This window comes from Mytilus galloprovincialis, chromosome 3 (assembly GCF_965363235.1).
Source record: "Mytilus galloprovincialis chromosome 3, xbMytGall1.hap1.1, whole genome shotgun sequence".
Taxonomy (NCBI): domain Eukaryota; kingdom Metazoa; phylum Mollusca; class Bivalvia; order Mytilida; family Mytilidae; genus Mytilus; species Mytilus galloprovincialis.
Window position 1 is genome coordinate 16,399,794 of NC_134840.1, and position 26,067 is coordinate 16,425,860.

The following is a 26,067-nucleotide window of genomic DNA, read 5'->3' on the forward strand; positions in this document are numbered from 1 at the left end:
CCCACTCCCACTATCATTTTCTATGTTCAGTGGACCGTGAAATTGGGGTCAAAACTTTAATTTGGAATTAAAATTATAAAGATCATATCATAGGGAACATGTGTACTAAGTTTCAAGTTGATGTAACTTTAACTTCATCAATCAAAGCGCTGTAAGCGCTGAAGGCAGTTAACCAAAAACCAAGGCAACCGTAATTATGAAAACTGTGGCAATGTTGCCTCAACATTAAACATTCACATATAGTAAATTCATGTTTATCTAATGATTTATTTATTAAGGCAAATAATTTATATGTTATCAAGGTTTCAAAAGCAATGCATATATCAATGTATTTTTTTTATGGTGAGTCTGCAGTGGTACAAGTTCCCAATGATTGCAGTTGTTCTACTTGGTAGTTAACCTTGATTTTTATTTGACTGCTAGAAGTTCAATTTGACGTAGTATGAACATGTAATAGTATGAATGGACTGGTTTCCCTGGAAAGAAAACTGAGTTTGTGTTCTATAGTACAAAAGTTATGAGACACGAATCAGACAAATGTTCACTACAACAGGGATCAAAGATGAGGTCTGACTGACTTGCCCATAGTAAATGTAAAATTAAAATGATTTGTTATTTTGTCCCATACATATGAATATATATAATTTAGGGGTGGGGATCTCAACGGTTTTCAAGTTCTCAAACAGGTAGGGGTAGGCAGAGGATTTAGGGGGCAGGGGGCCTGGCCCTTGGGAAAAAATTTGGTTGCTTATATAGGGAATCACTGAAGCGTGACTGGAGCGGGCCCCTCTTAGGTCAGTCAGTGGGCCCAACTTATGAAAATTTCTGGATCCGCCACTGGGGGTAGGGTGACCCTAGGGACTTCCCCTACATTTCATTTTATTTATTATATTGTCCCATACATGAATATATATGGTTTAGGGGTGGGGATCTCATTGGTTTCCAAGTTCTCAAACAGGAAGGGTAGGCTGACCCAAGGGACTCCCCCTATATTTCATTTACTTAGTTATATTGATCCATACATGAAAATATATTGTTTTGGTGTGGGGATCTCGACCATTTCCAAGTTCTCAAACAGGAGGGTTGGGATGACCACAGGGACTTCCCTTATATTTCATTTGATTTGGGACAATACCCCTAATGCGCCTTGAAATGAGGAACACAAAAGTCACGTGTAAACAAAAAATCTCTGTGTAGTGATATTTGACACATTTCTATGATAAACAAATGACTGAGCTGAACCATTAGTGTTAATTTAGAAAGTAGGGGAACACAAAATAAATGTGTAAAAACCATGGAGCTATTAAATGTGTTCAAAGTATTAAAATTTCAAAGAACTTATTGTGTTAAAAATGGGATTTTTTACCATGAGGAGCCACATCGCAAAAGGATTCTCGGGGTTTGCTAAATTACGGAAAAATGAATCACACTTCGTACCCCGAAAATTTAACCACATATGTAAAAATGTCTCAGCTTCGAAACAAGCCATCATACATATACAAGTTTACGATATGGGCTGAGCAACAGAAGAAAACGTTACCATTACGGCCTATGGAGAAACAATTGCGCATATTGCCCCATCTTCTAAGACAAGATCCAGAGATATCTTAAGATAATTTCACCTTGTACACCACAGAAAATTGTGAAAGTGATGGTTAGTAGTTTTTTTATTTATACCTAGTTATCATAAATGATTTAAGATAAATATTATTGATAAAGAACAGCAAAAATTCAATGAATTTTTCGCTTTTAAAATCGTTACTGGCACGGGGCTGAACACTTTTTTTAGGCACAATCATAACTTTGTTTACCCCGAGAGATCCGAAAGGAATTGTTTATTCAATTGAAAAAGGCAGGAAAACTAACATGTAATATGAATTAATTGTAAGTAAACATGACACAATATAGTCTTTGTTATGTAATTATCACTCTGGTCTGCAGGAATAGCTGATAATCAAGGGAGATAACACACTTCACACGAGTAAAGTGAGATACATCATCACATGCTTTTATACAATGATTTGGCCCTGGTCAGTAGATATCATATGCAAATAAACAGAAAAAAACCTTGTACATGTATTAAGAAAATCATGTATTACTATTGTTAATGCACACGAGCAAACACAAGATATTGTCATTTCTCGGTGAAAAAGGGGGAGGGCCAACCCTCTTGAAAACAATATTGCTATTCAACTACATGTATTAAGCTAGTTAGCTACTACCCATTGCTTCTAATATAAACAGTTTAAATGAAGGTGGCTAAGCCACAAGGGAGAGGCATTTTTCTTTCTTTGTGATAAAACTTTCAAGAATTAGATTTTTCTCTCTCGATAATACTTATGTACTTAAATTAAATGATAACACAGCCTGAGTAAAAAATTTTGTCTTATTTCAGTTCCAGACATATCATTACTATTAAACATGAGATGGCAAACTAAAGGTTTTAAAAAGTCCTGAATAACTGGTAAGCATTTTGATTTATTAGGTAAGCTCTAAATTATTTATTTATGGTATTTGTGCAAATGAAATTACAGTCGGTATGTTATAAATATGCTTATATGAAAACTGTTGCTATGGTCTTGCTATTAAATGAAAAGGCTTGGTTACTGATCTTTTCGACTCAACATTTCGAGTTAAATCTTGCGGCAACTGATTCTCATGTAACACTGCAAACTCTATTTAGCACTATTTTGATCTGTCATTATTTAATGACACCATAATACGTGTGATGTCACAATGTTTCCTATAATACCTCATGTGGATTTCTCACTGAGAAAGGGTTTTCACTAAAATACATGTAAAAAGCCTTTTTTTCTCAAATAGAATTATGTGAATGGACAAGTTTTGAAAATTTGCACTTCATTGCACTCTAATTACATAATAAGAATGACTTTCCCAGTCGTTTTGAGGGGTTTTCATAGTATTATATACCAGATGTCTACTAGTAAGAATAGTTATTTTGGTGGTTTTTTTTTATGAAATCTACATTTTTGCATAATTTCTCTGTCAAAATGCACTTTAAGACACAGGAAAATGTTATGGAATGCTTTAACAGGGTCTGTATATTGTAATTTAAGGTTATCATCAGAAGTTTTGTCCTTGTTTTGACTAGTAAAGGTATACTGGAAGAAATTAATTATACATACACGTTGTATTAAAAATAAATGAATATAGCGATAAAAGTGTCATTGCCATATAGTGCTGAAACGACTTTATTATTTTTCAGAAATGGACAAAAATACACAGATTTATTCAGAATGTCATACCGATGAAGATCACCTAAAAATATTTGGAAAAATCAGAACTATGGATTTCAATATGGGACAATACCCCTAATGCGCCTTGAAATGAGGAACACAAAAGTCACGTGTAAACAAAAAATCTCTGTGTAGTGATATTTGACACATTTCTATGATAAACAAATGACTGAGCTGAACCATTAGTGTTAATTTAGAAAGTAGGGGAACACAAAATAAATGTGTAAAAACCATGGAGCTATTAAATGTGTTCAAAGTATTAAAATTTCAAAGAACTTATTGTGTTAAAAATGGGATTTTTTACCATGAGGAGCCACATCGCAAAAGGATTCTCGGGGTTTGCTAAATTACGGAAAAATGAATCACACTTCGTACCCCGAAAATTTAACCACATATGTAAAAATGTCTCAGCTTCGAAACAAGCCATCATACATATACAAGTTTACGATATGGGCTGAGCAACAGAAGAAAACGTTACCATTACGGCCTATGGAGAAACAATTGCGCATATTGCCCCATTTGTTATATTGTCCCATACATGAGTATATATGGTTTAGGGGTAAGGATCTTGACCATTTCCAAGTTCTCAAACAGGAGGGTGAACAGTGACCTCAGGGACTCCCCCTATCTTTCATCTGATTTGTTATATTGTCCCATACATGAATATATATGGTTTAGGGATGGGGATCTCGACCATTTTTAAATTCTAAAACAGGAGGGGTGGGGTGACCCCTAGCGACTCTTCCTATATTTCATTTGATTTTTCATATTGTCACAAACATGAATATATATGGTTAAGGGGTGTGGATCTCGACCGTTTCCAAGTTCTCAAACAGGAGGGGGTGGGGTAACTCCAGTGACTCCCCCTATATTTCATTTTTTATTTATTATATTGTCCTATACTTGAATATATGCACGGGCGGATTCAGACGGGGGAGAGTTGCGGGCTTGCACCCCCCTTAAATTTGAAAAGCATGGGTTGTTCTCAGCTTAATAAAGAAAATTCCGATAATTTTACCTCAATTTTTTTTAGCCTCGCTCTGCTCGGCGAAAATTTAAGTTTGCGCCCCTCCTAACCTAAAATCCCGGATCTGCCCCTCATATGGTTTAGGGGTGGGGAGCTCGACCGTTTCCAAGTTATCAAACAGGAGGGGGTAGAGTGGTTCAAAGAATGCCACCTATATATCATATGATTTACTTACATTAAGGTATATATAATATAGTTGCATTATTTGTGAAAATAAAGAATGAAACTTTCAGCTACTTTAATCGACCCTTCAAAATTGAGAAAAAACTAATAACCCCTCGAAATTGCAGTAATATGTTTACACTTTAAAAGCATCTCACATGCATTATCATCATTTATCATTTATAAAGAAAATTTAGACTGTGACCATGAACATGTATATCGTTAGATATACTGTTCCCAGCTGTCACGTTGTATTGGATTTTTAAATTAAAATTTATCAAAAAGTAATTTTTAGTTTCTGAATAAAATATTTTTCTGCTTTTTCTTTCTTTAACATATATCTTTTGGTTTACAATACTAGTGTTTATATTCATTTACCATGCATAGATGTATTTTTTCACCTGCTTGGATTTATTTTGTAAATGATCGTCAAACCCGGAATTACCCTTATCCGCTTCCGGAATCGGATCCGATTTTGTAAAATTTTGTCTTCACGGCCGCCATTGTTATGTGTTTACAATGTTGTTTTTGTCAATCAGATACGATTTTACGGGATTTTACTCGAATTTATACAATATTTGTCGGCGATTTTCTGTATAAAGCTAGCGGTTGAACAAATTGAACATCGCCGTCATGAATAATAATAATAAAAATAAGTTTTTAGCTCGTTTAATTGGAGACTTTGGTGAACATGGTGAAAAGGTTTGCAAAGTAATTTCTTATTTTCTTTCAAATGTAAGGCGACTACGTCGGGCGTAGCTAGAAACCAACTATCCTAGTCGAAATTCCGCAAAAGTGGAAGGTCGCGGACCACCGCTAATTTGCACACCTGCCTCCAAATTGAAAAGCTACGAAAATTTCTTTTTCTAATTTGAAATTGCCGCCAACAGCATGAACAGTTGAATTATATAATAGACTACTGACGTAGTTGTACTACGTATTGCTGACAAACAATATTCCTACGACTTTGGTCATTTGGGAAATCTAAACTGCTTGTCTTAAGAGATTTTCGGCGATTAAATATTTCATACAATTGTTCTTTGACATCTTAGCTAAAAGCTCAAGTCATAATGAACTACACAAGGATTTTTAATAAGCACTACTTCCTATGTGTAACTTTAAAACTTTTGGATAAATCGACGATCATTTAAGGTTTTTCTGGTCATTTTTTTTGTAATCCAGAATAAAAAGTATTAAAAAAGTGTTCAATTAGTTATATATAGCATAGTAACAAGCTAGATAATAACAATGGCAAGTATTTCAGGATTTATTGGATAGAACACAAATCTAGGGTGCTCGCATAATGCAGCTTAACTGCATAAAAACTACCTTGACCAAAAACTTTAACCTGAACTTTGCACTATCATTTTCCATGTTCAGTGGACCATGAAATTGGGGTCAAAACTATAATTTGGCATTAAAATTAGAAAGATCATATCATGGGGAACATGTGTAATAAGTTTCAAGTTGATTGGACTTCAGCTTCATCAAAAACTACCTCGACCAAAAACTTTAACCGGACGGACGAACAGAGGCACAGACGGACGGACGGACGAACGGAGGCACAGACCAGAAAACATAATGCCCCTCTACTATCGAAGGTGGGGCATAAAAAATGAAAATTTTACTTAAAATTATCAATTCAGGGACAGCAACCCAACAACAGGTTTTCTAATGTGTCTGAAAATTCCAGGGTAGATACATGTTGCCCTCATGAACATTTTCCCCCCATGTAAGATTTGCTCTTAATTTTTTAGTTTCACAGTTATAAAACAAAAACAGCATTTCACCCCTATGTTCTATTTTTATCCATGGCAGCCATCTTGGTTGATAGGTGGGGTCAACGGATAACTAGATACCCTAAGGATGATTTAGGCCAAGTTTGGTTTTATTTGGCCTTGTAGTTTCAGAAGAAAATTTTTGTAAAAGTTAACGGACAACAACCCACCACTACGACAGACGCCAAGTGATGAGAACAGCTCGTTTGGCTCATTTGGCCCAGGTGATCTAAAATGACATAAGTTTTCTTAAGTACCTGTAACAATATTTGTAATGGTAAATGAATCTGGATCTTTTGATAGAAAACTGGTCACAGACGTACTAACTTCAAGTTACTTGTTAATCTAAAATGAGAATGTTAGATTAAATACATATCAAGTGAAACAGTTTGCTACAAATATCAGCATCAGTAAAGTTCTATATCAATGTGTATATTATTATTACTGTGTACGTTGTATTACATGTCTTTATTTAAACTGCTATGTGAACTTTAAGGAGATTAAGGATTTAAACATGAATCAAATAGCAATGTGAAACCAAAAGACACAATGAACAAGCAACAGTGCCCACTACACAATATGATACTTAGAAGTATTTTGATTATTGTGTAATTGGGTTGCTGTCTGATTGATCCTTTCATTAATATCTTAATAATACATGGAATAAATCTGTCAAGTACAAACAATAATCTGATACATGTAACACAAAAGTCTCAAAATACAAAAGACAGCTATACTAAAAGCTGATGAGATTCCTGACTAAATATATCACTTGTTACACCCAATAACCACACAATAATACAGAACACAAAGACACAATGTATTGCAGCCATACAACATAACAGAATAATTATATAAGAAATAATTGTACTTATTTATCAAGTAAACTTATTCTTCCCTGTTTTTCAAGCAGTTGTTTAGTTATTTTGTATAGCACTACTACAGTTATAATGTTATAGGACATTTTTTTCTTGCATGATAGCTTATTTTGATGCTGAAGACATGACAATATCTTTCAACTTTAATAAAATCTTTCATTTCCAAGGGTTTTCTCAACATTCAGGGTGAAAATTGTTTTATTTTCATCTATCATAGATACGTAAATTGAGGTTTTCATCTGCTTGTCAGTGAAGAATATACTGTATAAATATGTTTCAGGCCTCAAGTTTGTGCTTTTCTCTATTTGCTTTAGACTTTTATTGTATTTTTTCAAAAGTTTGATCATTTGGTCTATTTCTGAAGCACACATGAAGGACAAGGTGACTCAAGAAACGTGGGGTGTGCATTAGAATTAGGTTTATACATTTACATATTAATAATGTTAAATACTTGAATCTTTGTCAAATCTTCATCTGTTCTGGTATTTCATTACAACTTCTGAAAAAAAGTTAAAAAAAATGAAATTTTGATCACTTTGGATCCTAACAAATTATCATATCAGATGGTTTGTGTTTCAAAATAAGACATTTTATATCAAGATAAACTATCATTGTCTATTAAAACAGTTTATAGCACCTAATTTTATCATTTTATTTTCATGGAATTTTTTCACAGTAATTTTATTTGATTTGTGAACATGGTGAAGTATATGATAGAATGTCATATTTTTTTTTTCAGAATACCTTTGTTTTTATTGGGTTTGGTGAGTACGATTTTCTTTGTGTACATGTTCATTTAGAATATAACTGTGATTTTCTATCAGGCTTTTTATGATTTTTAGTATCACTTTGATGTATAACATTTTATTGTCAAGTATACAAGTGCACCATAACCGCACAAAGAACAATTTCCCGAACATTGTGCACCAAAAAAACATCCAGCTAATATGTCTTAATTATAGTTACATGACATGGGAATGTGTATTCCCTGACAAGACAATAGTGTATTAGCTGTCAAAGGGAAATGACATAATTCTCATCATCATTTGTTTTCTTGTTAAATTAAAATTATGTTTGGAATCAATCATTGATCAACAAAGTATGTCTACAATTTTTCATTTATGTACTTGTCTTACAGCATTGGGAGACATTTATCCATCTTATTTTTTATCTTTACATACAGGGACTAATCATTTTTGATATAACTAATCATAAGAAAATGTTCATTAGAATCATCCTTGATAAAAAAAAAGATAACTTTCCATTGTTAGCATTTAATCTTAATCATAATATGAACTAAAATTATAGTACCAGTAGCATACAAATTTGTTTAAGGACTAGGCAATCTTCCCAGGAAGACTTTGATAAAAATAGAGGCTCTCAAAGATCCTGTGTTACTCACCTGTATAGTTACTGATGCTTTGGAAATCATGTAAATAAGGTTAAAAGCATAATTAATAGTATTAGATTACATGATATAAGATATCATTAGATACTATTATGATATCTAAGATAATAACAAATACTGCAAAATTTCTGTAAAAGTACTAACTCAGGGGCAGCAACACAACAACGGGTTGTAGGATTAAGGATTCATAATTTCAGGGCAGATAAATCTAAATCTGCTGAACATTTTAACCATCAGTCAGATTTGCTCTTAATGCTTTAGTTTCAGAGATATAAACCAAAAAATTGCATTTTACCCCTATGTTCTATTTTTAGTCATGTCTGCCATGTTGGTTGTAAAGCAGGGTCATTGGAAACTTTTTTAAAACTAGATACCCTAATGATGATTATGGCCAAGTTTGGTTAAATTTGTCTCAGTAGTTTCAGAGAAGACATTTGTAAAAGATTACACAAATTTACGAAAAATTGTTAAAAATTGACTATAAAGGGTAAAGAACTCCTTCAGATGTTAAGGGGGTCATCTGACAATTTTGGTCACGTTTGACTTATTTGTAGATCTTACTTTGCTGAACATTATTGCTGTTTACAGTTTATCTCTTTCTATAATAATATTCAAGATAATAACCAAAAACTGCAATGTCTGGCCAACACACTTTTCATCAGATTAGCAAATTAATGAGTATCTGCAAATCTTCCATACACAAAACCTGACAGTCCAATGTACATAAGGGAGGTAATCTGGCTGATATTTCCTACATAGAGTAACAAATGTTCACTACAGCAATATCGAACTGCCAAAATGCCATTTCTTGGGTTTCCTTGAAAGTCGGATAGCAGAATCAGTCAAGACAGTTAACATCAAAGAGATAATACATAGACCAGTAAATTAAAAGGACCAATGACCACCAGCTTAGCCTTGAGGGAAAAGTACATGTAGTAAAGAGCATGATAGATTTGTAGTACAGACAAAGTGCATGTTACACGACTCCAATAAAACAAGATGACACTAATGTAATGACATCATCTACAACATCACTCCATCATGTTACATAATATTTGACAATAGCTTCCATATATCACTATGTAATTGGCAGGAGAGGTTTCCTCACTGTCAGACAGGATAATCTTTATCTCCCTACATCAGTTGGCATTGTCATATCCCATAATATCACTAATTTATCACAATTACGTTTTCTCCAAGTTTGTCACAAACAAGGAGAAACTTTTTGCCAATGTAACTAAACACAACATGTGAGAAATTCCATCATTCAATTTTGCAAAAAATTACACTTAAAACAGAATTTGAAAAAAAAAAAAAAGAAAGTTCCAATTACAATCTCTTTGACAGCTGCTGAGAAAACTGAAGAATTGACATAATTACTGTTTAAAGAGGTATTATCAATGAATGATAAAAGATTGTCTTTTGGTAAAGTTCTGTGAATATTCCCAGATCTGTACTTAGTGTCTTTTTGTGTTGTTTTTTGGTGCTTTGTATTGATCTGATGTGTTTAGCCTATTCAACTTATTTTGAAGTTTGTTTTTATATTGAACTGTTACACTGCTGTACAAGGTTACCAGAAGGATTTGGTCCGAGCAAATAAGTTTTTAAGGGAGTTAGCTTGCTTCTCAGTTTTAAAATAATCAACTTTTAAAAACACTAGCATATATTGATAGGGGATTAATAAAGGAATCAAAAGAGCAAAGGTCACCATGCTTGTTTTCGAGATATAAGCCATTGAAATTTTGGAGGAAAAATGTTCTCTCTTGACTTTTCATAGCTTTATCATTGACAAGTTTAAGTCCTCAAAAACTATTAAAAAATAATTAAAATTTTATTAAGACTTTAACAGACAGCTTATCATTATATACATGTGAAAGAATTATAAAAAGAAAAATGGGGGTCACAGGGCAAAATTTGTTCAGGCAAACAAATGGATAAAACCAGAGGATTCCGAAATCTGACCAAAATTCCAAAACATGACAAGCCAGCTTCCTTATACCCTGTACTCTCTATTTTCCTGTCCCAAGCCAAAAGCCAGTAATTTAGTGGTTGTCATTTGTTGCTGTATATCATTAATGTGTATGTTTCCTTTTTATTTTGGCACTTAAATCAGGCTGTAAGTTTTCTCACTTGAATTGTTGGACATTTGTCTTTTTCTGGCCTTTTAAAGTTACACTAAGCCATTTGGGTTTTGTTCATTGCTGAATGCTGTACACTGTTCTTTAGTCATTTGGTCTCTCAGAGGGTAGATAGTTAATGGAAGTCATATTGCATCTCCATTTTATATATCAGTAGCTACACATAAATAAGAGTGCACAATCACAATCCCTGCTTTACTAATCATAATAGAAATTTTATGTTGTAATTAAGTTTTTAAGATCAAAGTTTCATTACACAGGGACAAACCTAACATTATCAATGACAAATAAAAGGTTAATGTCAGATTATTGCTGATCTAATGGGTATGGTATCTAAGAAACCAACTTTAACATTGACCACTGACTGACTGAGGCATAAACATGTGGTATAAGACATATTTATGGTCAAGTATAACTTGAAGAAAACTTAACAATTGTTGTTACAGTCACCACCAGGAAAACACCTCCTATGGCTCACCTTCTGCAACTTATGTCGCAGGCAAGACAAGAGTTTTTTTAAACAGTCCCTGAACCATGAAACTAGTGTCATTATAAGACAACAGACTTATGGGCAAGATATAAACATCAAAACCATAGACATTTATAAACAAGAAACTACGTCTGCCACCTAAAAATCATTAAGCTTCGACACATTCTTTTTAACATTTGTCCTATTTCTAGCTGTTATAATCAGTCTTGTAGTAAATTTCCATTTACATGATTTTTTCATTGATGAATTTTACCCATACATGGCTGTAGCTAGGCAGTTCTTACAAACCTTGACTATAGACAAGATTCAGATTGCAGTTTAACTATTAAAGGCATATGGGGTCATTAACCCAGATACCCCTCCCCCTTTTTCCATCAGAACATCTACGCCAGGAGCCTGTTACCACTTTTTTCTATTTATATAAGAAATAATTTTTAATTCAACTGAATTCTGTAAATGACAAAAGATAATTTTGGTTCCATCTGGACAAGACTTTATAGGATATCCCTATTTTTGGAATCATTGACAATTGACCTGAAAATTTGTGACACTTGAACTACTACCAAAATATTACAACAATTAGTTTTGCCTTCAGATGTCAAGACTTTCAAACTTTCTTTTATGACATCTTATTTTATCAGCATGTCTAGTAAGTCCTGTAATGGAGTGCAAATAGATTTAAGGTGTTTAGTGTATTGGCCTTAAGAAAAATTGTTTAAAAAAGGCAACTACAAGTTAGCCAAAAACAGCAATGGGCATTAAGTGATTGCAAATGAAGTATCATTTTAACAAGATATCTAATCTGACAAGAAATGAAGGTGAACATCATGGTGCTTACATAATTCAAAGTCAACCTTTTCTTTACAAATGTTTTTTCACAATTTTCATTTTTCCAATTACTGAAAATATCACAAGATAAATGAAACATTCAAATCATAACAATTAATAGTGCATATCTCTTATACCAAAAAACATAGTTTGGAGAGGTACCAATATGAAATAGATAGAATTCCACAATCACACAAGCCCACAAAAAATACTTGGTATTTTACTTCTCAGTTCTCATCTATGTACAACCCTCAGTTATTATGCATCTAACTATATAATGCCTAAAGACATTTACAGAAATAGTATTCCGTCTATGACCTTCACTTATATAGCTGCAAGTAAACAATACTTATAAATGTCATGTTTTTCAGAAGTGCTTATAGGCAATATACATTGTACTTAGATACTTATAAACTAAGTGGGAAGATTGTTCTTTTTATTTTTTAAGAATGCACACATTGCAATGCTAACAATGCTCCAGCTAGGCCATTTTCAGCATGTCCAGTGTCTGGCCATTTACAGTTTCCTGGTCAAACTTAACCTTTATCAGCTAAGAATACCCAACTCTTTATTGATTGATTGATTGATTGTGTTTTAACACCACTTTTAAACAACACTTTAGATTGTTTCGTCACAGCCAGTCTTTATTGGTGGAGGAAGCTGAAGTGCCTGAGAAAACCGCTAACCTACGATAAGAAAACTGACAATCCTAGTCAATTAAGATTGGAGTCAAGTGCACCTGCAAGAGTTGGGTTCAAATTCACAACCTCAGTGTTGATTGGCTAGTGATTACAGTAGTAGAACTTAGACCACTTGACCATCGACCACTCTTATTCAAAGTATCTAAAATCTGAAATAACACGTATGAAAGAACTTCAAATCTATACACCTTACAACTCATTATTGTTAGGCCATTGACCAAATACACAGTCTATTTGTTAAGTGGAACTGGAGAAATGTGTTACCAAAATTATAAGTTCATTCAACATATCAATAAATCAGTATAAGAAAACAGGAAGTAAAAGACAGGAGAAAGATACCAAAGGGAGATTCAGACTTATAGGTAAGTACTTTTAAACAGGTCTGAAAAGTGCTTTCTAAATTTTGTACTTACACCACATCAATGTGAAGCTAGTGAAGTCAATATGATCACTTATCAGTAGACTTGGGAGAAAAATCAGATGATGAAAATATTGTTGGACAAACATGTACATGGACAAAGGCAGAAACAGACAAAGTGATTTCAATATAGCCCAAAACAAGCTCCTAGAGTGAGAAACAATATATTAACTGTTGAATTACATACACCTTTAATGCCATATATCATAAGACATTGTCAAAACATAAAAAGTTTAAACCCAGACAAAGTTGTATGAGAAGAACCAAATAAAGAAGAAATAGTACTAAAACATAATGTCAAAATTGGGTTTTTTCTTACATCACTCAAACTGAAATGATTTAGATAACAAAGAGAAAAGCCCTGTGGAACTAATCTTTGAAAACATGAATTTAAATCAAATATTGAAAAGTTCATAGTAATAACATGCAATTTTCTATGGAAAACCCAATAACTGTATAATGTAGTAAGAAGTCGTTAGATGAAGAGAAAGAAAAATCCAAGTTGTGAAACTTGAACTACAGTTATATGGAAAACTATCAGCATTCACATAAATTGTGACCCTTTAGAAATCTAAACTACAGATCTATGATTACTGTATTTTAATACGAAGGAAAATATTGGAAAAAGTTCTGCATAAAATTTCTCTTTTCACTCAGAATTAAACCATTTTTTGTCAATTTCACAAAAAAAATATCTACAAAGCTGGGAAGGTAAAGTTACAATAGATTGGATCAATCAAATGTGTTTTACAGGAATATATTGATATGACAAGCATTTGTGTGATTTTATAGACAAATATCCAGACAATTTGATTTATTAGTGAGATCAAATACAGGGCAGACAATACATCATACTTACATGGTGATACATTTCATCGATAAAAGGGAGCTAATTCTAACAAACTACTTCAATATTACAACATTATCAAATATCTTTAATAATTAACTGTGCCTGGCAGGAAACCATACAATTAATCTAGCAATCCATATGATGGTGATAAAATGATTTAAATGACAGTTATATAAAGGATGTATCTTTGTTACATAATATCTGTATAACAGAATGAAATTAAGAAATGAATTCTCAGTGGATCAAAGCGTAATGATTTCATTTGTTTATGCCATAAAAGTAGTATTAATTTCAAGTTTATGCAAATGATGCTGACAAAGATATGGCCATTGGTCTCATAAATTTTTTTTTAAAAGTTTATAACAACAATTAATGAGAGAGCCATATCTCTTGCACGTTAAAGACACCCTTGGAGATTTCGAAAAAAGAGTAGGCTAATGCCGCTACAAGGCAGCACTCGCACCTGCAAAGTGGAAAGGGATTAATATAAGTTGCAAAACTTGTTTTCCAATCCACTATAAATAAATATGTTTAAACTAATAATTAATGGTCAATACTGACAATTCATTTGTTAACCCTATAACTATGACAACAGAGCAATTGATGATTTCAGTCATCTGACTTTACTTACTTGTTGAAGATTTTGGCTGTTTGATGTTTCTCTCTAGTTTCTGAAAAAAAAAATTGAAAAACTTTTAAAAAAAAAACCACCAAGGCCAATAACTCGATCCTTTAAAGTTTAATTGACACTTCTGTCCTGCTGCCTTATTTGTAAATCATTTTTGCTGAACAATTTTGCCTTTCAAATTTTCTGTCTGTCTATCATAGTTTTGTAAAAAAAAAAGCCTTAAAATTTTACTGATAAATAGTCTTTCATTGGTAATAAATCCTATTAGAAATTAATTTACGAATTTGGTTCAAGACCTAGCTAATTGGTAGATCTTACTTTACTGAACATTTTTTTCTCTTTAAAGTTTCTTTTTAACTATAATATTTTTCAAAATAATAACCATAAGAGAAATTTCATAAATAAATATTATTTCAGGGCCGGTGTCATATGGTATTTTGAACCCTAGGGTTTGAAATTAGCAGAAGCCCACTCGCCAATGGCCCCTAAAATTTGGTGTGGGTTAGTTAAATTTCTGTTTTTCTTGTATAGGACTATATATGTAGGCTACATTAAATGAGTATTCCACGAAAATTGTCCTCAATCCATGAAAATGATATCCACAAAAATAGATAAATCCACAGAACTTTGATAAGACAGATTGTATTGATGACAGAAAGTCTTCATTTGTCTGGAATTGTATGTACATAGCTGCAGTAAATTAGGCTAGCTTTAACAATTGCATGATCTTCACCAATGCTTTTATATTCACAGAATCTTTAATGAGATGTTACTGACTTTTCTGAATATTTCTGAGTGCCAATAATAAGCAACAATGCCAAAATAACATCAGCATTTTAATGAGATATTACATGTATCTGCCCTTACCACTGAATCATCTTGCCATATTAAAGCTATCAAACCTAGTCCAAAAAGATGGAATTCATGTTTTTCATTATAGTGCCTAACAAGATTGTGTGAGGTAGACAAAATTGACCTTAAAACGATCGTATTGTCTTTTGATGTCCAAAAATAGGCAGATCGTATATATAAGTACTTTATCTAATGACTACATAAATTTGGGATTTATTATTATTATAATATTCGAATGAAACTGAAAAATGCATTTTTTTGTTAGGATAAACAACAATTTTACCTGGCGTAGCCGTGCATAAAATGTTTTTCTGCATTTATATTCGAAAAAATGGTGTTTTTAATGGAATCGAACGTAAAAACAGTAAACTTTCCCTTTTTTCTTCGCAAGAGGCTTTCAAAAATATTTTATATAATGTGAATTCGGAAAATTATGTGAAAATATAAAAAAGTGGCAATTGTTACCTTTCATACCTTAAGTTTCATAGATAAAACGTAATATGGACTAGTCCAGTGTCCAGCATGCAGGTCATTTAATTTACTGTACACATTCACGCACAGTTTGATTTAATCAATATACTTGGACGAAAAGCATGAACAGTTTGAAGGTAATCAAAAAGAACTTAATCCAATCAAATTGCATAAGATTCAATAACAATGTCCAGTCCACATTATAATAAGTAATAGGGGTAAACTGGGTAGGGAGAAAATGACAGATATTTCAAGTTCATATTTATGCAATGACGAATTAAAATTTGTCGACAAAAAGTTTTGCTACAATTTCAAAAATATATCGTTCTGTATTGGTATAGTTTTCGGACCTTTCATTGGCGTATTTAAAGCTATAAAAAGTTTGAGCTTCAAAAGTTCACACAATTATGGACTTTATACAGAAAATTTGTCCTTATAAAATATTTGATAGTTCACAAATGGTACATGATTTTAAAGTAATATTATTTCTTAAAACACTGCAAAAAATTTCATTCATATTGATAAAGTGCGTTGAAATGAACAGTGGTATAGCAAACATCGAATTCCCTCACAAAATGTTATCACACACTATAGCCATATATTTGTTTTTTGGTTCATTATTTTGTACACAATTTAGGCCATTAGTTTTCTTGTTTGAATTGTTTAACAATTGTTATTTAGGGGCCCTATATAGCTGACCTTGCGGTTTTGGCTTTGCTCATTGTTGAAGGCCAGATGGTGACTCATAGTTGCTCATTTCTGTGTCATTTTGTCTGTTAGGGAGGGTTGTCACATTGCAATCATACTACATCTTCTATTTAAAATTATAATTTTTTTCAAATAAAATCAATTTACAAGTGACCAATATTATGGAGAAAACTGTAAACATTTTATGAACTTATTCTTTATCAGTTGTCAAACAAATTTTATAAATACATACAATACATGTTATAAGTTAATTAGTTAGCCCATGATTTTACGGGGTGAGTTGCTTTATAAGTTACAAGTATCTCAAAAGAGGTTGAAGTTTAGAAAAATTACATGTACATACTATCAATTGAAGCATGTTTGACATGTCAAAGAACAAATGTGGGTTTTTTTTCAAAGATGAATTAATTAAAACGAACTACAAGACTTGCTAAATTAATATAAAATGTCAAGCACCTGCAGTCATCAATTTCATGATACATTTCAAAGATATTTCATGCTATATAGTCTGGGATATTTATCTTTTAATCTGTTTATATAAAATATTGATAAAGGTTGTATTATCATGATCACGAATAGTCAAAGGGAAGAAATTCAAAGTCAAACTTTATCTAAAGCTCACTCTATCAAGGTAACAAATTACAAAAACCTAGAACTTTGTTCAATAGAAAATGGGTATTAATGGAAATTATGTCAAATTTGATGTAAAGCAACATGACTTTGATCTGGATTGAAATGTGATTGCACTTTATCGTGAGTCACAAGCATGAATAAGTAAAAAAATATACAAAAATGTATAGATTTATGATTCATCATTAAAAATCAATTTAAGTTTTTTTCAATGTAGAAACAAATGGAAAAGCTTTTCTGAAGTTTTATTACAATACATGATACTTTTTTTAATGTTAATGGATTACTTGAAAATTAAAAGTTGTGAATTACATTCATTGAGTCTCTACATTTACAAGTGAGTCAGGACAATCTTACTTTACAAGGATACTTGTTATCAAAGCTTTAATGTCTGTAGTTACAAAAAGCAGATAAATCCACCCGTGGCGTAGTGGTTAGTGCATCAGACTACTAACAGAAAAATTCTGGTTCGATCCCTGTTCCAGGGAGAAAATTTCATAGACTGAATTTTCGGCTCTCCCTTGACACCCTTTGCAAGTATAGTCTTAAATCAAAGCGCTGTAAGCGCTGAAGGCAGTTAACCAAAAACCAAGGCATTCGTAATAATGAAAACTGTGGCAATGTTGTCTCAACATTAAACATTCATATATAGTCCATTCATGTTTATGTAATGATTTATTTATTAAGGCAAATAATTTATATGTTATCAAGGTTTCAAAAGCAATGCATATATCAATGTATATTTTTTATGGTGAGTCTGCAGTGGTACAAGTTCCCAATGATTGCAGTTGTTCTACTTGGTAGTTGAACGGACTGGTTTCCCTGGAAAGAAAACTGAGTTTTTGTTCTATAGTACAAACGTTATGAGACACGAATCAGACAAATGTTCACTACAACAGGGATCAAAGGTGAGGTCTGACTAACCTGCCCAAAGTAAATGTAAATGATTTGTTATTTTGTCCTATACATATGAATATATATAATTTAGGGGTGGAGATCTCAACGGTTTTCATGTTCTCAAACAGGTAGGGGTAGGCAGAGGATTGAGGCCCCCCCCCCTTTTTGGGAAAAAATTGGTTGCTTAAATAGGGAATCACTGAAGCGTGACTGGAGCAGGCCCCTTCTTAGGTCAGTCAGTGGGCCCCCACTTACGAAAATTTCTGGATCCGCCACTGGGGATAGGGTGACCCTAGGGACTTCCCCTAAATTTCATTTTATTTGTTATATTGTCCCATGCATGAATATATATGGTTTAGGGGTGGGGATCTCATTGGTTTCAAAGTTTTCAAACAGGAGGGGTAGGGTGACCCCAGGGATTCCATCTATATTTCATTTAATTAGTTATAGTTATTTTATTTGATTTGTTATATTGTATAGTTAAGTATGAGTATATATGGTGTAGGGGTAAGGATCTTGACCATTTTCAAGTTCTCAAACAGGAGGGTGTACAGTGACCTCAGGGACTCCCCTATCTTTCATTTGGATTGTTATATTGTCCCGTACATGAATATATGGTGAAGGGGTGGCGATCTCAACAGGTTTCAAATTCTCAAACAGGAGGGGGTGGGGTGACCCAAGGGACTCCCCTATATTTCATCTGATTTGTTATATTGTCCCATACATGAAAATATATGGTTTAGGGGTGGGGATCTGGACCATTTTTAAATTCTAAAACAGGAAGGGTGGGTGACCCCCCCAGCGACTCTTTCTATATTTCATTTGATTTTTCATATTGTCACAAACATGAATATATAAGGTTGCACCCCCCCCCCCTCCCCCCCTTAAATTTGCAAAGCATGGGTTGTTCTCAGCTTAATAAAGAATATTCCGATAATTTTACCTCAAATTTTTTTAGCCTCGCTCTGCTCGGCGAAAATTTAAGTTTGCACCCCTTCCTAACCTAAAATCCTGGATCTTCCCCTCATATGGTTTAGGGGTAGGGAGCTGGACCGTTTCCAAGTTATCAAACAGGAGGGGTAGAGTGGCCCAAAGAATGCCACCTATATATCATATGATTTACTTACATTTAAGTATAAATAATATAGTTGCATTATTTGTGAAAATAAAGAAAGACACTTTCAGCTACTTTAATTGACCCTTCAAAATTGAGAAAAACAAATAACCCTTTGAAATTGCAGTAATATGTTTACACTTTAAAAGCATCTCACATGCATTATCATCATTTATCACTGATAAAGAAAATTTAGACTGTGACCATGAATATGTATATTTTTAGATATACTGTTCCCAGCTGTCACGTTGTATTGGATTTTTAAATCAAAATTTGTCAAAAAGTAATTTTGAGTTTCTGTACCGAGGCGGGTGTAGGGGGGCTTGGGGCCCGGGCCCCCCCTTTTTGGGAAAAATTTGGTTACTTATATAGGGAATCATGACTGAAGCGGGCCCCCTCTTACATTGTAGGTCAGTCAGTGGGCCCCCACTTATGTAGATATCTGGATCCGCCACTGCTGTATAAAATATTTGTCTGCTTTTTCTTTCTTTTACATATATCTTCTAGTGTTTATATTCATTTACCATGCATAGATTTATTTTTTCATCTGCTTTGATTTATTTAGTAATTGATCGCCAAACCCGGAATTATCCTTATCCGCTTCCGGAATCGTACCCGATATTGTAAAATTTTGTCTTCACGGCTGCCATTGTTATGTGTTTACAATGTTGTTTTTGTCAATCAGATACGATTTTACTCGAATTTATACAATATTTGTCGGCGATTTTCTGTATAAAGCTAGCAGTTGAACAAAATGAATATCGCTGTCATAAATAATAATGATTAAAATAAGTTTTTAGCTCGTTTAATTGGAGACTTTGGTGAACATGGTGAAAAGGTTTGCAAAGTAATTTCTTATTTTCTTTCAAGTGGAAGGCAACTACGTCGGGCGTAGCTAGAAACCAACTATCCTACTCGAAATTCCGCTTGCAAAAGTGGAAGGTCGAGGACCTCGGACCACCCCTAATTTACACACATGCCTCTAAATTGAAAAGCTACGAAAGTTTCTTTTTCTAATTTGAAATTGCCGCCAACAGCATGAACAGTTGAACTTATTATATAATAGACTACTGACGTAGTTGTACTACGTATTGATGACAAACAATATCCCTACGACTTTTGCCATTTGGGAAATCTAAACTACTTGTCTTAAGAGATTTTCGGCAATTAAATAGTTCATACAATTGTTCTTTGACATCTTGGCTAGAAGCACAAGTCATAATGAACTGCACAAGGATTCTTAATAAGCACTACTTCCTATGTGTAACTTCAAAACTTTTGGATAAATCGACGATCATTTAAGTTTTTTCTGGTCATATTTTTTGTAATCCAGAATAAAAAGTATTAAAAAAGTGTTCAATTAGTTATATATAACATAGTAGCCAGCTAAGTAATAACAATGGCAAGCATTTCAGCATTTATTGGGTAGAACACAAATCTAGGGTGCTCGCATAATGCAGCTTAACTGCATAAAAATGATGATAGTCCATCTGAAGGGGACAATAAATGACTGACCCGTGTTGAAAGAGAGCTATATCTCTTGCCTGTTAAAGGCACCCTTGTAGATTTAGAAAAAAAGCAGGCTGATGCAGCTACAAGGCAGCATTTGCACCTGCAAAGTGGAAAGGGATTAATATAAGTCTAAAGTTGCACTCACCTGTTTCCCAATCCACTATAAATAGTTATAGTTAGATATGTTTATAATAAACATGTGATCTGTATTCTAATGAGAACATTGTTGGTTTTCTTGTTGTTCAATCATTATCATGTGATCTGTATTCTAATGAGAACATTGTTGGTTTTCTTGTTGTTCAATCATTATCATGTGATCTGTATTCTAATGAGAACATTGTTGGTTTTCTTGTTCAATCATTATCATTGGGGATTAATATCAGTTTGTTTATTTGTAGTCTGGTTCTAACCGGTTTTTTCTGTATGGAAATTTTATACAACTTTATGTTGTGCATTGCACTACTGTTAAACATGTCTCCTATTCATTACTTTGCTTTGTGAACTCTAATTTAAAGTAAGCCTCTTGATAGAAGCATGTAGAAAGACAGAATTTCTGCTTTCTATAACTGCAGACATTCTTTCATTAAATGTGCATATTTATCAATTTAATGTTTGTGGTTTCATTTGTTTAGCAGCACTGTAATGATTTTTTTTATTCTGAACAGATTATTATAAATTAGATGTGATATATTTGCAGATGACACTTTTCAACTATCCTACAAAGTAACAAGAGCCTTGGTCTATGTGCATATTAAACAAAGGACACAGATGGATTCATGACAAAATTGTGTTTTGGTGATGGTGATGTGTTTGTAGATCTTACTTAACTAAACATTCTTGCCACTTACAATTTTCTCTATCTATGATAAACTTGGCCCTTTAGTTACAGAGGAAAATATTTTGTAAAAATTTATAAAAATTTACCAATGAATAAAAATTGTTAAAAATTGAATATGAAGGGCAATAACTCCTTAAGGGGTCAACTGACCATTTTGGTCATGTTGACTTATTTGTAGATCTAACTTTGCTGAACATTATTGCTGTAAACAGTTTATCTTTATCTATAATAGTATTCAAGATAATAACCCAAAACAGTAAAATTTCTTTAAAAATTACCCATCGGGGGCCAGCAACCAAACAACCAGTTGTCCAATTTATATGAAAATTTCACGGCAGTTAGATATTGACTTGATAAACAATTTTACGCCATGTCAGATTTGCTTTCAATGCTTTGCCTTTGGTTGCAGAGTTATAAGCCAAAATCTACATTTTACCCCTATGTTCTATTTTTAGCCATGGTGGCCATCTTGGTTGGTTGGTTGGCTGGGTCACCGCACACATTTTTAAAACTAGATGCCCTAATTATGATTGTGGCTATGTTTGGTTAAATTTGGCCTAGTAGTTTCAGAAAAGATTTTTGTAAAAGATTCAAAAATTCACGTAAAATTGGTAAAAAATGACTATAAAGGGCAATAACTCTTTCAGGGGTCAACTGACCATTTTGTTCATGATGACTTATTTGTAGATCTTACTTTGCTGAACATTTTTGCTGTTTCCCATTTATATCTATCTATAATAATATTCAAGATAATAACCAAAAAACGGCAAAATTTTCTTAAAATTACCAATTCAGGGACAGCAACCCAACAACCAGTTCTCTGATTAATCTGAAGATTTCAGGGCAGATAGATCTTTACTTGATAAACAATTTTACCCCATGTCAAATTTGTTCTAAATGCTTTGGTTTCAGAGTTATAAGCCAAAATCTACATTTTACCCTTATGTTCTATTTTTAGTGTTGGTGGCCATCCTGGATGGTTGGCCAGGTCACTGGACACATTTTTTAAACTAGATACATGTACGCCAATGACGATTGTGGCCAAGTTTGGTTAAATTTGGCCCAGTAGTTTCAGAGAAGATTTTTGAAAAAGTTAACGACGACGACGCCCTGAGGCTGGAAGCCAAGTGATGAGAAAAGCTCACTTCGAAGGGCCAGGTGAGCTAAAAAGTAAAATAACAAAAAAACTGAATTCCAAGGAAAATTCCCAATCGGAAAGTCCTTTATCAAATGGCAAAATCAAAAGCTCAAACACATCAAACAAAGGAAAACAACTGTCATATTCCTGAATTGGCACAGGCATTTTCTTATGTAGAAAATGGTGAATTAAACCTTGGTTTATAGCTTGCTAATCCTCTCTTGAATTACAGTTGAACAAGCATTGTTTGCTTTAAAAAATCAAACTGTATATTTCAAACAAATCAATGGAATGAAAGTAAAAACCTTTGAGTACCTAGATTTTTGGCAAAATATAAAGTGGCAGTATTGAAGTAATGACCTTTTAAAGGCTTCATGAAGGGGTAATACCACCTTTGTTTTTCCCCAATGAGTCTTTTATAAGTGTTTTTGTTAAATAGTAATTTTTCAAAAAAACAAACAAAATTCATAAATGTAAACAATTAAAGAAAAACTTAGCATGAGAAAAGTCCCAAGTCAGGAGCCTGTAATTCAGTGGTTGTCGTTTGTTTATGTGTTACATATTTGTTTTCGTTCATTTTTTTACATAAATAAGGCCGTTAGTTTTCACGTTTGACTTGTTTTACATTGTCTTATCGGGGCCTTTTATAGCTCACTGTGCGGTATGGGCTTTGCTCATTGTTGAAGGCTGTACGGTGACCTATAGTTGTTAATGTCTGTGTTATTTTGGTCTTTTGTGGATAGTTGTCTCATTGGCAATCATACCACATCTTCTTTTTTATATTATCCAGTCAAAATTATACATATAATTTATAATAACCATCACTGGAAGTTAACCAATCAATATTAATTGTTACCCCTCTTGTCCTGTTTACAAGCTTATTAAACCATGTCTCCTTTTAAAAAGTCGTAGAAACTCCTAATAATAAAAAAAGTGCTTTGAATCACCCAAGGTATATCATCAGGGGTGTGGAAATGCTATGCCCGACTCGCCCGACTCGTACATTTGAACAACCGGACAAGTAATTATTTTTGTCTCGGTTGCCCATGGACAAGTAAAAAAAATATACAAGACAAAGTTCGAATCCAACAAAAATATAGAATTAATTCCAAAACGTATAAAGATGTTTAATTTATGTAAAGAAACCAATAGTCAGCGAGTAAAAACATCAATGGCCAAGAATAAATATTACATAATACCGAAATAGATCGATAACAAAATTGAAAAAAAAATAGGTATGCGAACCCAAGTCGCGTAACATTGCATTGACTTTGTCCATTGACCCGGGATCGTCGATTAGGTTTTATTCATTATTCACCGGAAGTATCATTAGGTCTTTCCACTTTTCTGTGGAAAGACCTATTGTTTTTCTTCTGATTATTTTTTTTTTTTTTTTTTTTTCTTCCGCCTAATTTTGTTCTTGCGATAAACATTTGTTTCGCAATATGTCGCTTAGATATTTGGTATATGATATCGAACAGTTTATGCGCTTTTGAAATTTACCCTGCGTAAACGAATACTTTTCTTTGTAGGAGTTATCTCCCCAAACACTGTTTTCCTTGTTAGCGCATCTCCTTCGCAACCGTAAAAGATTATGACAAATTTATTTTACAAAATTGTTCGTTATGTCCTTCGCATGATTTGTCCTATTTTGACCGAAGCGATATGACCGCTCCATATGAGAGTTATTTCCCCTTATGCATCTGATATAAGTGATATGAATTTCTATCTTATAAATCATAAGTGATAGAGACCTAGGATCTTTTGATTTGAGGTCCTTGGTCCAAAAAAATGAAAATTAGGTCAAGGTCAAAGGTCAAGGTCATATTCTAATATTTGAATTTGGCTTATTTTCACTTATATCCAAAGACTGTATAAGATATCAACAAATTATTTTTACTAAATTGTTAGTTGCGACATGTCGTAAGATGTAAATTTTGATTGCAAGCGTACGTTGAATGTAAAAGGGAGTTTTCTCCCCTCTTGTATTTAAAAATACGCGTTTGGTGATATAACTCATTAACTAAATATAATAAAGACCTATGGTCTTTTGATTTGAGGTCCTTGGTTTATGACCTTGAAATTGATCTCAAGGTCATAGCTTAATTTGACGTTCTAGATTTTGACCTTTGCTTTAATTCTATATGTATACATGATAAAGATATACAACTTTTAGAAAAAGATATCAAACCATTTAACCTTGTAAAAAACAACCGGAAGTGACCTTTTGTAAACCGGAAATAGCTATTTTTTTGTACTTTATTAATATAAAAGTATATAGAACCAGATATTTTTGGAATCAGTGTCAAGTAAATATTCAAATATAATCGGAAGTAACATTTTTCAAACCGGAAGTAACAAATTATCTCCCTTATTTAAAAAAAAAATGTATGGAAACAATATATTTTTGGAATCAGCTTACTAGGAGCTATCATTTGACGATTGAAATGACATTTTAAACTTAGTTTCACAACTTTTCATATCAAAATACATTGTTTTGATGGAAAGACCTTCAATTGTTCTCTGAACAATTGGTTTTTAATTTCTTTAGTTTTTGTATCGACAGTCAGATTGATAAATATTAAATATTAAAGACACCGGTCAAGCAAAACAAAAAGAGTTAGGAGTCGAGTAGAAAACCTAAAACGCAGATGGAGAAGAGCACGTATTTTAAAAAAGATTTGAAAGCCAGAATTTCAGACATAGTGTAAATTAGATTGCCCTGGCTATCTTGGATGGAAATTCGTAAAATAAATAATTTGTTGTCTTATCTTTAGAAGACAGGTCAGCATCATTTGTTGTCAAAGTGGTAAATAGAAGAGATGATTGAATTGCCCCTCAAGACAATTATGAAAGAAAAAAAAACGTGTGTCAGTTGAGAGAAACACCAAAACTTCACCATGTTCATTAACTGTCCTCTTAATTTAGTATATGTACCTACTGGGTACAATTTTAATTACAAAAACTGCTGTAAAATCGTCCTCTGCAATGTTATCTCATTGGTTGGTTTGCTGTTAAGTTTCTGTCCCATTGATGTTAACCCACTTCAATATTTTGTTGAGACCATTAGGGCAAGTAACTTTTTTTACGGACAAGTAAAATTTACAGTTTTACTTGCCCAGGGACAAGTGCTCACAACAAATATTTCCACACCCCTGATTATATGTTTATACATCAATTGAAATGCCAGTGATATTGTTTGCCTCAAATTACAGCCGAAATTTGGTCTTTTCCCCTAGAGAAAATTCCCATTTACTTAATACAAGAGTGCACACGCTGAAATGTCTCGCCTTCTATACTAATCATTGATATTATGTTGATAGTCCTAAGTATATAGCTAAGCT

At 33.0% G+C, this 26,067-nt stretch overlaps 2 long non-coding RNA genes across 6 annotated transcripts in view; one reads left to right on the forward strand and one right to left on the reverse strand.

Moving 5' to 3' along the window:
* Positions 1-26,067, reverse strand: part of LOC143067269 (uncharacterized) — an 87,245-nt gene that overhangs the window by 52,162 nt on the left and 9,016 nt on the right. For all 4 annotated transcript variants that reach the window (XR_012975901.1, XR_012975902.1, XR_012975904.1 and 1 more), the window contains exons 2-4: positions 14,567-14,606; positions 7,554-7,601; positions 6,482-6,569 (exon numbers count right to left, since the gene is read on the reverse strand). This is a non-coding gene — a long non-coding RNA (uncharacterized LOC143067269). The remainder of the gene's footprint in view (positions 1-6,481; positions 6,570-7,553; positions 7,602-14,566; positions 14,607-26,067) is intronic.
* Positions 1,131-3,780, forward strand: LOC143067270 (uncharacterized). Of its 2 annotated transcripts, none has more exons than XR_012975905.1 (3): positions 1,131-1,654; positions 2,396-2,464; positions 3,227-3,780. It is a non-coding gene; the product is annotated as an uncharacterized LOC143067270 (long non-coding RNA). The 2 variants fall into 2 exon arrangements; XR_012975906.1 differs by lacking the exon at positions 1,131-1,654 and adding an exon at positions 1,670-1,884.